We start from the raw sequence: 12,889 nt of genomic DNA, 5'->3' as shown, positions 1-12,889 counted from the left end.
AGACAGACAGACAGACAGACAGACAGACAGACAGACAGACAGACACAGACAGACACAGACAGACACAGACAGACACAGACAGACACAGACAGACAGACAGACACAGACAGACAGACAGACACAGACAGACAGACAGACAGACACAGACAGACAGACAGACACAGACAGACAGACAGACACAGACACAGACACAGACACAGACACGCGCAGACGCAGACGCAGACGCACGCACACGCAGGCACGCACGCACGCACGAACACACACACTGTTGAAAGCGATTTAGAGCTGTGTGGGCGGCTTAAGTCCTCCACTATAAGACTGGTAAGCAAACTATCCTGCCTGGTTACTTTTAATGAAGACGGTACTTGAGAATAAAACGTTATTCAATAGCGCGGTAAACGAGGGCATATACGGAAACTCAAAAACGAACTAGAATTTTAGGTAGTTGGCATACCGCACACCAAAGGAGGAATTAATGATCTTAATCTGAAACAACCTTTTTGCGCCAGAACACTTGACATAAGCAAAAATAACCAATTCCGTAGCGCAATACACTCTGCTCTTAAGCATGTGGAATCATTTTTCTGGCATAATACATTAGCAGAGAATAGCAGGCACACTATTTTGCGCAGACGTTCGAGAATGTAAGCCAAAAGAATGCTGCAATGCATGCTTTAATCAGAAAGAACACCCATATAATTGACTCTTTAAATAAATGGAGCAGGAGAGCAAGAACAGTTATTACACTGAGGGGTATGGAGAAGTACTGGAACGGTGAGATTAATATATTGACGGAATTACGAAAACATACCAATTGCGTTTTATTATGATTAACCGAAATGAAATTACTACAGTGCCAAGAAATGGCTTTTTAAAATGCCAGTTTTTTCTACATCTTGAATACATATAAAATGACGAGGTACTCAAAGTGCGTCAAACGCGCACTGCAAAACCCTGAAATGAAGAACGGCTTTGTGCACACCCACCGTCAGAGTTAACCTTCAGAAATGAACTACCGAGGCGGGCGTGACACTATATTTATGTACTGTTCTATATAACGCCTCCTCCCCTATCCTTGCCCACTGTCGCTCCCGTCTTTCTTTCCGCCTTACTGTCTTCTCCATATCCCTTTTATTTCCACTCGTCGCAGCTGAGGTGCTTCAGATATCGATGGCAGATGCTGCGGCTAGCAACATCTTTTTAGTTCCGTGCTTAATTTAATTAAATAACCACTTACTACTACTACTTCGTTGATATCGTTAACGTATTAGTTCAGTAAGGGGAGGGGGTGGGGGAACTAGGATAGATCCTTGAGGAGCACTACTGGCCCACTATGTAGGCTTGCTTTTAATATTTTCGATCAGTACTGCTTGGGCTCGACAGTGGAAAGTAATTTTCAAGGAAAGACCAGAAAGGACAATAAAGATTATTAAGTAATATATGGCGGTTTATGGAATCAAATGCAAAGTAATTTTCAACGAAAGTCAAGAAAGGACAAGAAATATTATGGAGTAATACATGATGGTTTATGGAACAACATGCGTTCAATGCGCCTAGAAATAATGCGCAAGCCAATTTGCTTTTTTGAATAACATTGTTAAGGCAGTCAGTAAATGCATCTAACAGTCACCTTGTGACATGCCCGCAGATAAATCCATATTGGTTAGGTGATAAAATGTTATGTGCTAGAAAAACCCCTTGTTTTGCGTGCAAAATTTGCTTTTTAAGTCTTAGAGCAATAGACGGAAGTATCAAAATAGGTCTATAGTTTGTGACAGAGTTAACGTGGCTGCTTCTATAAAGGGGTACTTCAAAAGCTTCATTCATGGCCACGGCATGTCTTAGGTTCTGATAATGGGAGTTATGATTTTTAAGAAGGCTGTTTTCAGTGCTTCAAAGTTTTTATGAAGATCAGCAGGCAATCCCTTTAACACCTTTGATTTGCTCTTTCAGAAGTTGAATAATATATAACGAATATCATCTTCAGTGCGCTCTGCAAGAACGACAACCTCAACTACCGATATCGGCCCATAATAACCAGCCGTAGTACCAGACCAGATATTTGCATCAAGTATGAAAAATAGATCATGTTAATTTTGCATTATTTGTGAGATTACGTTATATATGGTGGTCCAAACTTTTAGCAATGGCATCGTATGCGTCTATGAAGGGATGACCCCTTAATTTCTTTGGAAGAGGATAAGCCTGAGATACGTTATTTCTATGTTCAGAAAATTTACTTTGTAAGTATTTTTGTCTTCAAGCTCTAAGCGCCGCAGTAACATAATTGCGAACTATCGTATAAGCCACACAAAGATAATTTTTATACGAAGGAAGACCACGCACCCACGCAGGTTCGTTTTCAGCTGTGACAGATGAACATTCCCGTTTATCCACGTGCATTCCGGCTTTCGTTGCTTTGTGACGACAACTTTTTGGTGCGTGCAATCTCTGCGTGTAGGTGGTAAGAACAGATCTGTGCAGCATACTTCTGCAAAGAAAGATCGCCATATGTAGTGTTGTAATGAAAAGTCAAGCTTTTTGTCATCAACAACTCATATTTCTGATGTCGGTTGCCTCACGGCGGCATGCGGAAAAGATAAAATAATAAATATAACATGGAAGTGATCGAAGAGCATTCGCTCAACAATAATCAGGAATATTTGATTGTTCTCAGTGCGATAGTTAAGTGATCCGGGCATAAAGACACTAGTGATCCGCCCATAAATTCTACACGTTTCAGAAGGTTGACAGCAACTTCTATTCTAGAGTCAGCAAACATGTACACTCTAAACGCGAATACGCCTATATGGGAGTATAAAGGGAGCAAGCTGTCCTCCATCGTACTTTTTTATAAAAGGGAGTGCGCAAGAGGGCAGTTTACTTCCTTTTCACTACTTTCTGTTTAGCGTGTGCGAGTATTCCAATGTAATACGCCGCTCTTTGTCTAGCACGTCAATGTTCACATCGCCTATCATACATAACTGACCAGGTGGAATAGCAAGTGCAGTGTAAGGGAAAAAGACCAAATGGACATAAAATGAGTTCTTCTAGCGCATGTCTGAATGAGAAATGACCTTATTTCGTCGAAAGGGAATAAACAATTTATTCCAGCCGAGAGAAGGTGTTTTCCGGGGCAACAGTAATATTTATCACTTCATTTAGGGAATTGGTAAGTGGTGCAGAGAGAATGCTTTTAACGCTCACAGGGAGGTTCTAAGGCTCTGGGAAATAATCTGACAGCCATTTAGAGCTTAATGAGGATAATAAGGGAGGTTGCTTTACTTACTCAGGAAAGTATACTTTTGGATCGTCTGCTCTCGTTGGAGCTTTTCTTGCACCTGCTGCAGTCTGGGAGCCTTTAAGGAAGGGCTCAGGTAAGATTAACCTAAAATTTTACTGGAGCGCAAATCATGCATATTACAGTAACTACAGTACGCATTATAGTAACGCAATACAGTAACACATTTTGACGCTCAGGTGTTGGGGATGGAGAAAGAATTAGGATTTTCGCAGTGCTTTAACTGTCTCTATACGAGTCAGCGCAACGACCCTGCGTACACGCAGTTGCCCTATTGGGGAGAGAGGTGCGGTAAGGCAAGGAAAGAGAAGATATAGCGTCATCTGAAGGGGGCGGCGTGGGATGCTAACAGATGAGGATGGAAAGCCAAGGTGGAGATTTCACTTGAGGTGTTAGGTGGCATAATCCAGGGAGGTACGTCCTCACAGGAAGGTTGACGCTGCACGCCACGCCACGGCCAAGGTTGTGTGATGAAGGCGATCTTAGGCACAGGCGCCAGAATGATTACACATTCGGACGTAGTGGTAGCGGCAGGAGCTTGGGGCATCCGAAGTGCTAGGCCGGCAGACGCATCTGCATAAACTCCCACCCCCATCATGCACAGCAATAACTTCCCAGCCCGAAGCAAAGACCATCACTGCGGCTGTACATGATACATCGGCCACCACAAACACCGATCGCCGTAGCTCGCGGAACCCATATTTGAAATGTCTGAGAAGCTGCGGTAATCCCTAAAACGGGCGCCTCGAGGTGAAACGGAGGGCGCAGTACACACCTAATGGTCCTTCCCAGGACCAACTAGCAGGGCAGGCCGAGTTATGCAGGGTGTAGCGCCGCGGGCACACAGAGGCACGCGCGGGCGCTAAGCCGAGGCGCTGGAAGGAAGCTGAGCGCTTCGCGAGGCGCTCGTCGTGGCCGCCGCGTAGTTGAGTTGCTGCGCGGGGCCAGGGAGACGAACCGCTGAAGAAGCCGCTGCGAGCTGAGCCGCGGCCGCGGTGAAGTATGTCAAAGGACTGTCCCCTGCTGGACCGTCCCCACTGGAGCTGCGGTGGGGACGATGGTTCGATCCCGCAGACTGGCGTCATAGCTGACGCGAGCCGGGATGGAGGTTTAGATGGCAGATACCGCCGTCTCGCAGTCCACCCTCCGGTAGTATAACTACGAGCCCATTCAAAGAAACGCCGGCTGCTTGGTGTGGATCTCACGCAGTTCGAATGAGACTGTACCTTGTGGCACCACTATGGCAGGCATGCTGCAGAACAGCACACAACTCTCATCGAATCACAGACTTTCTTACCTTTTAAGAAAATTGTCATGTTAATGCATTTTGAGAGGTGACGTAGCCTCCAGCTTCGCAAGCAATACGTGTAAAGAGGTTGCTAAGGGATCTGTCAAAACGGGCCCCTTCACGTCATATACTGCACTTCACATAAGTACGCGATTCTATCGTTTCACTGTAATCACTGCACACTAAAGGCTACGCACTTCACATCGCCACACTCCGAAGAACAGTCGAGAACTGTCGAGCAAACGGCTGCGCCCTTTGGCGCCAGCAGCTATTTTGGCCTCCCTGGGACTATATGGAGCAAGTCACGGCAGCACCGACGCGTGCCGTACTGCACGAGGTTTTTGGCAAAGTTGTGGCCGGTATTTCCAGGAAATTAACTTGCACAGCGTATTTAAGATTCGTATCTTTGTTAAGTCGTCGGCGTAAGCCGCAGGAATTATATTACAAGGATTATATATTTGCTTCAGGCATTACGCGTACACTCTAGGTCGACAAGATGAAAGACAGGATGGCAGGTTTCACAAACCGTGACTATACCGGCACAGTATAGCATGGAAGGGTTGGTCTGCGCTCAGAAAATGAGGCGGCCTGCTTAAGAGGTGGGGCCCCAGCTATCAAAAACGTGTTCTAAGTCGAACGAGGGCACCAGTAAATTGCGTGCTGCTGGTTAACGGAAACTTCAAGCGATTTTGTAGTGGTCCCCATGATATGGAGAATAATGTTCTCATTTTTCCTGCTGTTACATGGTTGGTAACAAACTGCAGAAATAACATTTTCTTTGTCTGTTTGCATCCGTGCCCGTGCATCCGAATAGTTAGTGTGTTCGTGCGGCTGCACGAACGCACTAATTATGAAACTAAACTCAGCTAACCAGAGCACAGTTTGGAGGAACAGTTAAAAGTCATTTTTTACTAATAATTGCAGTATCAGTGAGCGCCAGCGCACTGGCCAAAGGTGACGTCCCGTTAAACCCGGGGAAGTGTTGTGGATCGCGTGAGGTTGAGAAATCTCTGACGCATGGAGAACGTAGTCTAGTGGCGTCTCCATCGCGGACCGTCAACGAGTCTTTCATGTTCTGTGTCGCCTGTTTTAAGTAGAGAGAAATAGTCATAATATATTTGTTCCGCAACCAATATTATGCGCCACTGGCTCGCAACCGTCGTTGTCCTGAGTGGGACGCAGATTCACGCACAGTCATGTCACCGCCCAATGCAGACAGCCCATGCCTCGCACCTCGTGCATCATTGCTCGTCATCGAATGGGTGCGCGCGGTAGTAGGACGCCGCCTGACGCTTCGAAACGCCTCACAAGCGCTACACGTAAGCAGGCCGTCAAGTTACAGCGGACATTCAATGGTTTAACACAGAGATTACCGGCATAGGAGGTTTGCCGCAAATGCACTGCCAGTTACAATAAGTTCCTGGCTAAAAATCTCACAGAGAAAAACTAGAAATGTTTACTCCACGCAGTGATGTGCAAGAAATTCAACGATTGGAGTGCCGCTTGTCGGCGCTGTTTTCGCTTCAAGTATGATTTATAGCCTAGCTCGGGTCCCGAGCGCCATCGCTCTGCCGGGGCCGCATATAGGCACCCTGCATCCGCCAGGCGCCGCCACCTTCGGTTGTCGTGAATCGCCACCGCGTATCCGCTTTTGCGTTCGCTGGGGCATAGCTGCAGCAGACGACGCGCCTCACGCGGTGCAGCGGGATGGCGGTAAAGAACGTGCCCGTTGTTTTATCGACGGGTTTCCTAGAAGTTCAAGACGTTGACGCTTTTTTTAGCGGTGCAAACCTAAAAAAGAGTACACTACTACAGCAAGAGGGCCACGTCTTCGACGTCAGTGAAGCTGTGCTTGCTCATGGCTCCGAAATCGCGGGAAAATGCATACCGCAGACCAGAATAAACGCAGCGACAAAATCCGCGACGCATGAGGTAAGTTTCGTTTCTTAGAAAGCACTGTACAAGTGCTCTAAACAAATATGAGATTCCAGATGCCGACTTATATATTTTTATCGCTGTACTGGTGTTTTAGATCGACGGAAGCTGAAGAATCCGCAGAGCTAGCTGTGACTGCCGCACTGGCGTGGCGGGAAAATGTCAGCACACGGCGGCCGTTGCTCTCTACATTCAACAGTACAAATATAGCTCCTGCACAAGCCAACCGCGATCTTGGGGGCCTTCCGTCATCGCGGCAAGCTTACCCTAAACTGTCCAAAGTTCATGGGCCGAGAAAAGAAAACGGTAACTTGTTTTGGTCACGCTCTGAAATGCAATCACCTCACTCGTTCTGAAAGCATGATTCCTTGATGATATTGGCGAATGTACATCAATGTAATCTTATTTTACGTTTAAGTGCGTGCGAAAAACGTTGATGTCGGCCATGTGATAACGTTTTTCGCGGACATCATATGTCCGTTGACCGACATGCTTTGCGCAGAGGCACAACCCAACGACGAAGTTCCCCAGCCGCTTCCGAATGGTCTGAAAAGGAACTAGAACTTTTTGAATGACCCAGAAAAGGAGAAAGCTTTCACTTTTATGAATTACAAGAAAGCAGAGGCAGAATGATTTTTAAACGACTTAACTTTCCTGAGAGGTTTGTGTAATTTAATTTTTTATTCAGCCTGTCATTATTTAGGAATTAAGGAAACATTTTTCCACAGACCAAATTAATATTTAATGATCTTGTATCACGATACTGTTTAAATCATGCACGCTCTTAGGCGTTGAGCAAAGAATATATCACCAGTGCATTATGGTGCATGCAAAGGACATCAAGACATGCTCCCGAACAGACAGAGGCCTTTGGAGTAATGAAAGATTTTTTCAGCCACAAAGGTATATTAGTAGTGTTTAACTTCTCTTTTGCGCAGCACAGAACCTCTTCTGGTGTTCATGTGCACGTGCCAGTGCTAAAACAGCTTTGTTATTTTCTTCTGCACGCACACAGGGTACTGACCTGCAGTGAAGAGCTCCTCTATGATCGTGCTCAACGCATTGTCTCAGAAACGCAGTTCACTGGTCCTGCGTTACAATAGGTTTGGCAAAGGAGCCAGAGGCGAGAAAAAAAATTTGAGGCTGAACATGGTGCAAGGGTATCTCAATTTGGCCTTGTGGTATGCTCAGATGATCCATGATTGACGTGCTCTCTGGACGGGATTTTCAAGTAAGCAGTTGCATAAACATGTTTTGTAGTTCACTAAATAAAATGTGATTTCAGGGATCAAGACGGTGAAACAGGTCTGCTGAAAATAAAATTTCCCTACACCAGGAGAAACCAGAAGTTGACAGAAAGGCCCTCACTAAAGTACCTATGTGGTGACAAAGACTTGCATTTAAGATGCAGTCGCCCAAATTACGCACAGATACAAGTTATCTTGCATGTTCTTAGCCTCGAAAAGTGCTACTTCTATGTATATTCAAGTCTGGACTCCCTCAAAATACCTGTTGTGAGGGACAATAGATTCTTGTCTTCGGCAGTCCCAAAGCTGTGTCAGTTTTATTTTCAAGCTTTTTTGAAGGCAATATCCGAAAGCAGAAAAATGTGATATTCCCCACCAAGCAGCCCTTTCACTGGCCATAGGGCTGAGCAGTCGTTTATTACATGTGGATGCAGTACATTTTATTTATACTATTTACAATGGCTCCACGGCAGTCATTTTAGACAGTCGCATGTGTAGTACCACATTCTCCACTGTAATAGTCTGTCAGTGCAATAAACAGTTGAAATCAAGTGCAATCCTGCGTTGTGTTTACTGCCCGTCTTCCAGCCTTTCCAGCAAGTTGAAGCTAAAAATTTGAGTTCATTGCAGCTTTTAACAATGCAGTGCAGCATTACCATGGTGCCACGGCAAAAAGAAAGACATAAATCCTTTTTCTAGGCCCCTAGCACCACATTGGTGTCACATCACAAGCAACGGTAAAGCAGTTTTGCTCATTGCAACAGCAAACACATAACACAACAGTTCTACTTTTGAAAAAGAAAGAAGACGAGCAAAACTAGAAAAATAATGCATTGATCACAGAACACGCTGACAGTGTAGTAATGAAACAAACATAAAAGAACGGATTGGGTTTCGCTGTGCATGAAAGGTAACGAAAATGCACTCACTGCTGAGACAGAAAAAATAACTTTTTGAAGCACAGACAAGCTGGGATACCGTTCTATTATTTCAATTAATGAAGTACGACGTTTAAAAGCTAAGGGACTTGCCATGATGGTAAAATTGTGCCATAGGTCGTCCTATTTTTTGTTTTCCTGAATATGTGTTAGGGCACTTCAATATTGGTTCAACGCATCAGTCACTGCAGTAATTCTTTGCGGAGATTCCAGGCTTAACATTAGTAATAACAGCAACCACGTGGAAGATGTCGTCAACATATCTAGCCAATTCATGTGGAATTCTGTTAGTTCAAATTTGAAATATCTTCAGTCGTTGTATCACTCGCTCTACAAGGATGCGTACCGATGCTGTTTCATAAGTAGCATCCACTTCTGACTCGGTAAACTGACGACTTGTTGCAAAAGGTGGCATTACCAAAGTTACTTGCTGTGGACCAACCCCAGTTCTAATGGCTGGAAAGCCCTTGTCCAATATAACGTCACCTGGTTCCAGAAGAGACAATAGTTTGCTCTCAGTGGTGATTACTGAATCTGTGGTCCTGCCTCTAAAGCCCTTAGAAATGAATGTTATCAACCCGTTAGGAGCTATGCCAATTAGATATTTCAGTGTATACCGTCCTTTGTAGTTAGAATACCACAGGTTACGCTTATCAATGCCTGGTGGCATTTCTGTTTCAAGTTCTGCGCAGTCAATAATAACTCTACACATTGGGTAGTGCTCACGAAAGCTAGCTGGCATTGTTCGTTGTACAACTAACCGTGACGGCCAGAATATCCAGGTCTTTGTAGCTGTCTTGAGGGTAGCAAGGATTGATTTGAAAATTCGAGAAGTTGTCGTGCTGTGAATGGTAAATAATGTTGCTATAAAGAAAAATGGAAGGCCATGTTTTAACTTGATCAAAAGCAAATGGAGTTTGTCTTCAAGGGAAAGTTCATTCACCCGTTGTGGTGAGGCAGCAAGAACACTAAGCAGAAGGGCAAAAGTTTGAAAGGCACTGCTGTTAATGAGTGCAGTGTACATTCATGATTACACAGCGCTTTAAACCCGCCGAAGTAGGGCTGCTTATGCACTGGGCCCATGACCTTGTCATAAAAATCGATGTCACACATAGTTCCTTGCTCCACTGTAGATGATGTCTTGTGGGATACAAAGTAGCTTGCAGTGCAATTAGAAGTCGCCGAGAGAAAGATGAGCTTCCAGTAACGCACTCCGGTTGATCTTCTGTCATTGTAGATGCCTGCACTACAGAAATACCGATAAACACCACATAACACATTTTCATTTGTGTGGGAGTCTAATATGTATAATTCATCACTCGAGGAAAAGAAAAATCTTACATCAACTAGGCTACATTCCATAGGTGAAATTTCATTAGCTTGTTCTGCGGAGTAATCAATGGCAGGGACAGGCGAATCCGGGCGTGGGGCAGGGTCCTGATACTTTCCTGCAGCTTTCTTCTTTTCCCTTCCCATTTGACTACAAACAATAAACAACAAAAATCACAATGGCCATCCGCAGCCTGCCTTTAACTGGAACGCATTTAACACTCCACGCTTTAGAGGAACACGCGTGTACCTTTCAAATCGTCTGCTTGAGCCAGGAGTTTGTTTCTTCTTGTAAACAGACGGAAAGATGCTTGGATGATATGAAGGATGACCTTCTTCGCTGGCCTTGACGTTGCCGACAAAATGCTTACTGCATATCCTTGAGTTTTTCGTTGGAAGCCAACCCGTCCCATCTTCACTGCGCAGTACAAATGAAAAAAAAAACAAGCTGGGTAGAAAGGCACAATAAAGGACTTCATGCTAGCACAGCAGCACGCTGACAGTGCCTAAAAGCAATAAACACACTTCCCAGAGCCCGTAATATAACCTACAAACAACTATAGTAAGAACCCGAGTAACACGCAAAGGCTGCCGCCGAAGCGTTTAACACGACCTCTTCAAACGTTTAGCGAGGTTTGGAATCTACGATAAAACAAGATCAACACCATTTTAAAGATAAACACTTTAAAAGGTCACAAGCGCAGTTGAGTGGAAACACGCATATAGTTCGCGATACTAGCGTCGTTGTGAGAGAACCGCGGTTTCGTGTAAACGATGCTAAGACAGACGTGAAGATCGTATTCGATCGCCTTGGTCTACTCGTGCGGGCGCTTCTACACTCACGTTAGAGCTCGTCCACGGCACGACGATAGCAGTCTGAGCTTCTTTCTTCATGCAGTGGCTTCAAAACGATATATAAAAACACCCCTGAGCGCCGATTTCTTAAGTATATTGTCAATGACAATAATAAGAACCGAAGTCTTACTTCTGACGACGAACTAGCTGTGTCCAACGCTGGCTCCGTTCTCTCTCCCAGGGTCTCGATGGGAAGGAGAAAAACTTGATGCCTGGTGAGTTGCTGTACTTGCTGTAACACCATACTACACAGCAATTTTTGTTGTTGGGACGCGAACCCATGGAAACGCAAGCGCAAAGACAAGGCTTCTCGACGAAAGAGCGGCGGCGATGCTACTCGGTCGGCGGGACTTGCTCAGGCTTGCTCGGCTGCAGCCCCCAGCTGACGCTCAGGCCGCCGCTAGAGGCGCCGTCGTCGGCGCCGGAGTTACATCTGCAGGGTGCCTATAGTGCACGTCTGCATTGTAGTTAGAACTATTTATAAGTAAAGGAAAGATGCGGTAATTGTCCTACAGTGCGTGTTCACCTGGTTGTATCATCAGGAAATTAAGAAAAGGGTGTAAGGTGAAGCTATTTAACGGGATCTCCACTGATTAGGCTAGATTAATTAGCATCGCTATTCGTGCAGCATGCGTGTCTTGGTGTTCCGGTCAACTGGTTCTGGAAATAGAGAACAACATTAAGATCTACTTCGCATTAATCAATAGAACTTGTAGGCAGGAACGAAGGATCATAGTTTATAAAGCGTTAAGCGCAGTACAAGACTAAGGAAGTTGAGAAGGGCACGAGACCCTTACCCCGTTTGATTCTTCTACGGTGCTTTGCCACTTCTTAACTACAACATAAATATGTTGAATAGTCACTACGCATGTTGTGCGGTGACCTTGAAGATGACTAAAAGAAGAGGGTTTATGGGTGAAGATTTGATTACGACTTTAAGGGTGGGCTCTGTGCAAACATCTGAGTAGGCTCCTATACATAATGAAATATTTTCGTGAATAATAAATACAGCGTTTTATCTGCATGGTGTTTTTGAAAAAAAAATTGCGGACAAAATTAGGCACAGCCGAACCTGCTTGATTTCATGGACCACTAATGAGTACAAATAAGCAATGATAGCAAGAAACATGCGGCTTTGTTTCTTGGTACTTTTATTACAGTTGGGTGACGTCTTTGGCGCCTAATTCGACATGAGTGCTTACATCATGAGTCCTACAACTGCGGAAGTAAATGCCAGGGCAAAATAAAATCGTTTTCTAGTATCCCCGCCAAATGATCACTCTTGAAAACTGGCGACGTTACTGCGCTCATTTTTTGCTGTATATGATTTCTCATTGGTCCGTTTGTAAGCGATACGCTCTATTCCAGCTGTTAGCTATCGACACCTCGTTCCTGTAGGCGTGTAATTGCTGAGACAGAGTGTGGTACTTAGTCTATCAGAAGAAAATTAAATTCGGAGGAGACATCAAGTGTGCAGATTTAGAAGCACCAAGGAAATAAGGCAGCCAAGAGGGAAGCTTGAGTGTATGCCACTTTAGTTATGACGCAGTATTTCGTAGACTTAAGTTGAACACACAAAAGGCAAAATGGTTTGAATAACAACTCTTTATTTTTTGTTTACTTTGGAACGCTTGCTTTAAAGTAAGGTTGCAACAAGGGCCCAGTCTGGCGCTGGGTGGCGTCCACACGTATGCCCATTACCGTTGGCTGTATGACAGTGTCTCCGGATTGTTGCACATGAAGGAAGATTTGTGCTAGTATTTGTTCTGGACCCTGAAGAAAGCGTTATGACGTGAAAATGCCCTCAACTATGGCAATGGGACTCCCGCAATATTACATCTATTACCTCTAATTAGCGACTTTCATCTCACCTTTATCACTGTTTCACAGGTATCCGGCTTTGTTGCCACTAAATCAGTGTATATAGACGACCGATTAACTGACGTCTCCACGGATTAGCACACAATGTTTACCACAAGGCGCCAGTAATTATTTT

The 12,889-nt window shown here is 44.8% G+C and overlaps 1 long non-coding RNA gene across 1 annotated transcript; it reads right to left on the bottom strand.

Annotated features, from left to right (window-relative positions):
- Positions 1-8,244: 8,244 nt before the first annotated feature.
- LOC144101766 (uncharacterized) lies at positions 8,245-11,209 on the bottom strand. The gene is made up of 4 exons (XR_013308059.1): positions 11,024-11,209; positions 10,289-10,456; positions 10,051-10,189; positions 8,245-9,955 (listed from the first exon to the last, which is right to left on the bottom strand). It is a non-coding gene; the product is annotated as an uncharacterized LOC144101766 (long non-coding RNA).
- Positions 11,210-12,889: the final 1,680 nt, after the last annotated feature.

Source organism: Amblyomma americanum, chromosome 1 (assembly GCF_052857255.1).
Source record: "Amblyomma americanum isolate KBUSLIRL-KWMA chromosome 1, ASM5285725v1, whole genome shotgun sequence".
Lineage (NCBI taxonomy): Eukaryota > Metazoa > Arthropoda > Arachnida > Ixodida > Ixodidae > Amblyomma > Amblyomma americanum.
The sequence above is the reverse complement of the archived record's forward strand: the minus strand, read 5'-3'. Positions and strand labels throughout refer to the sequence as shown.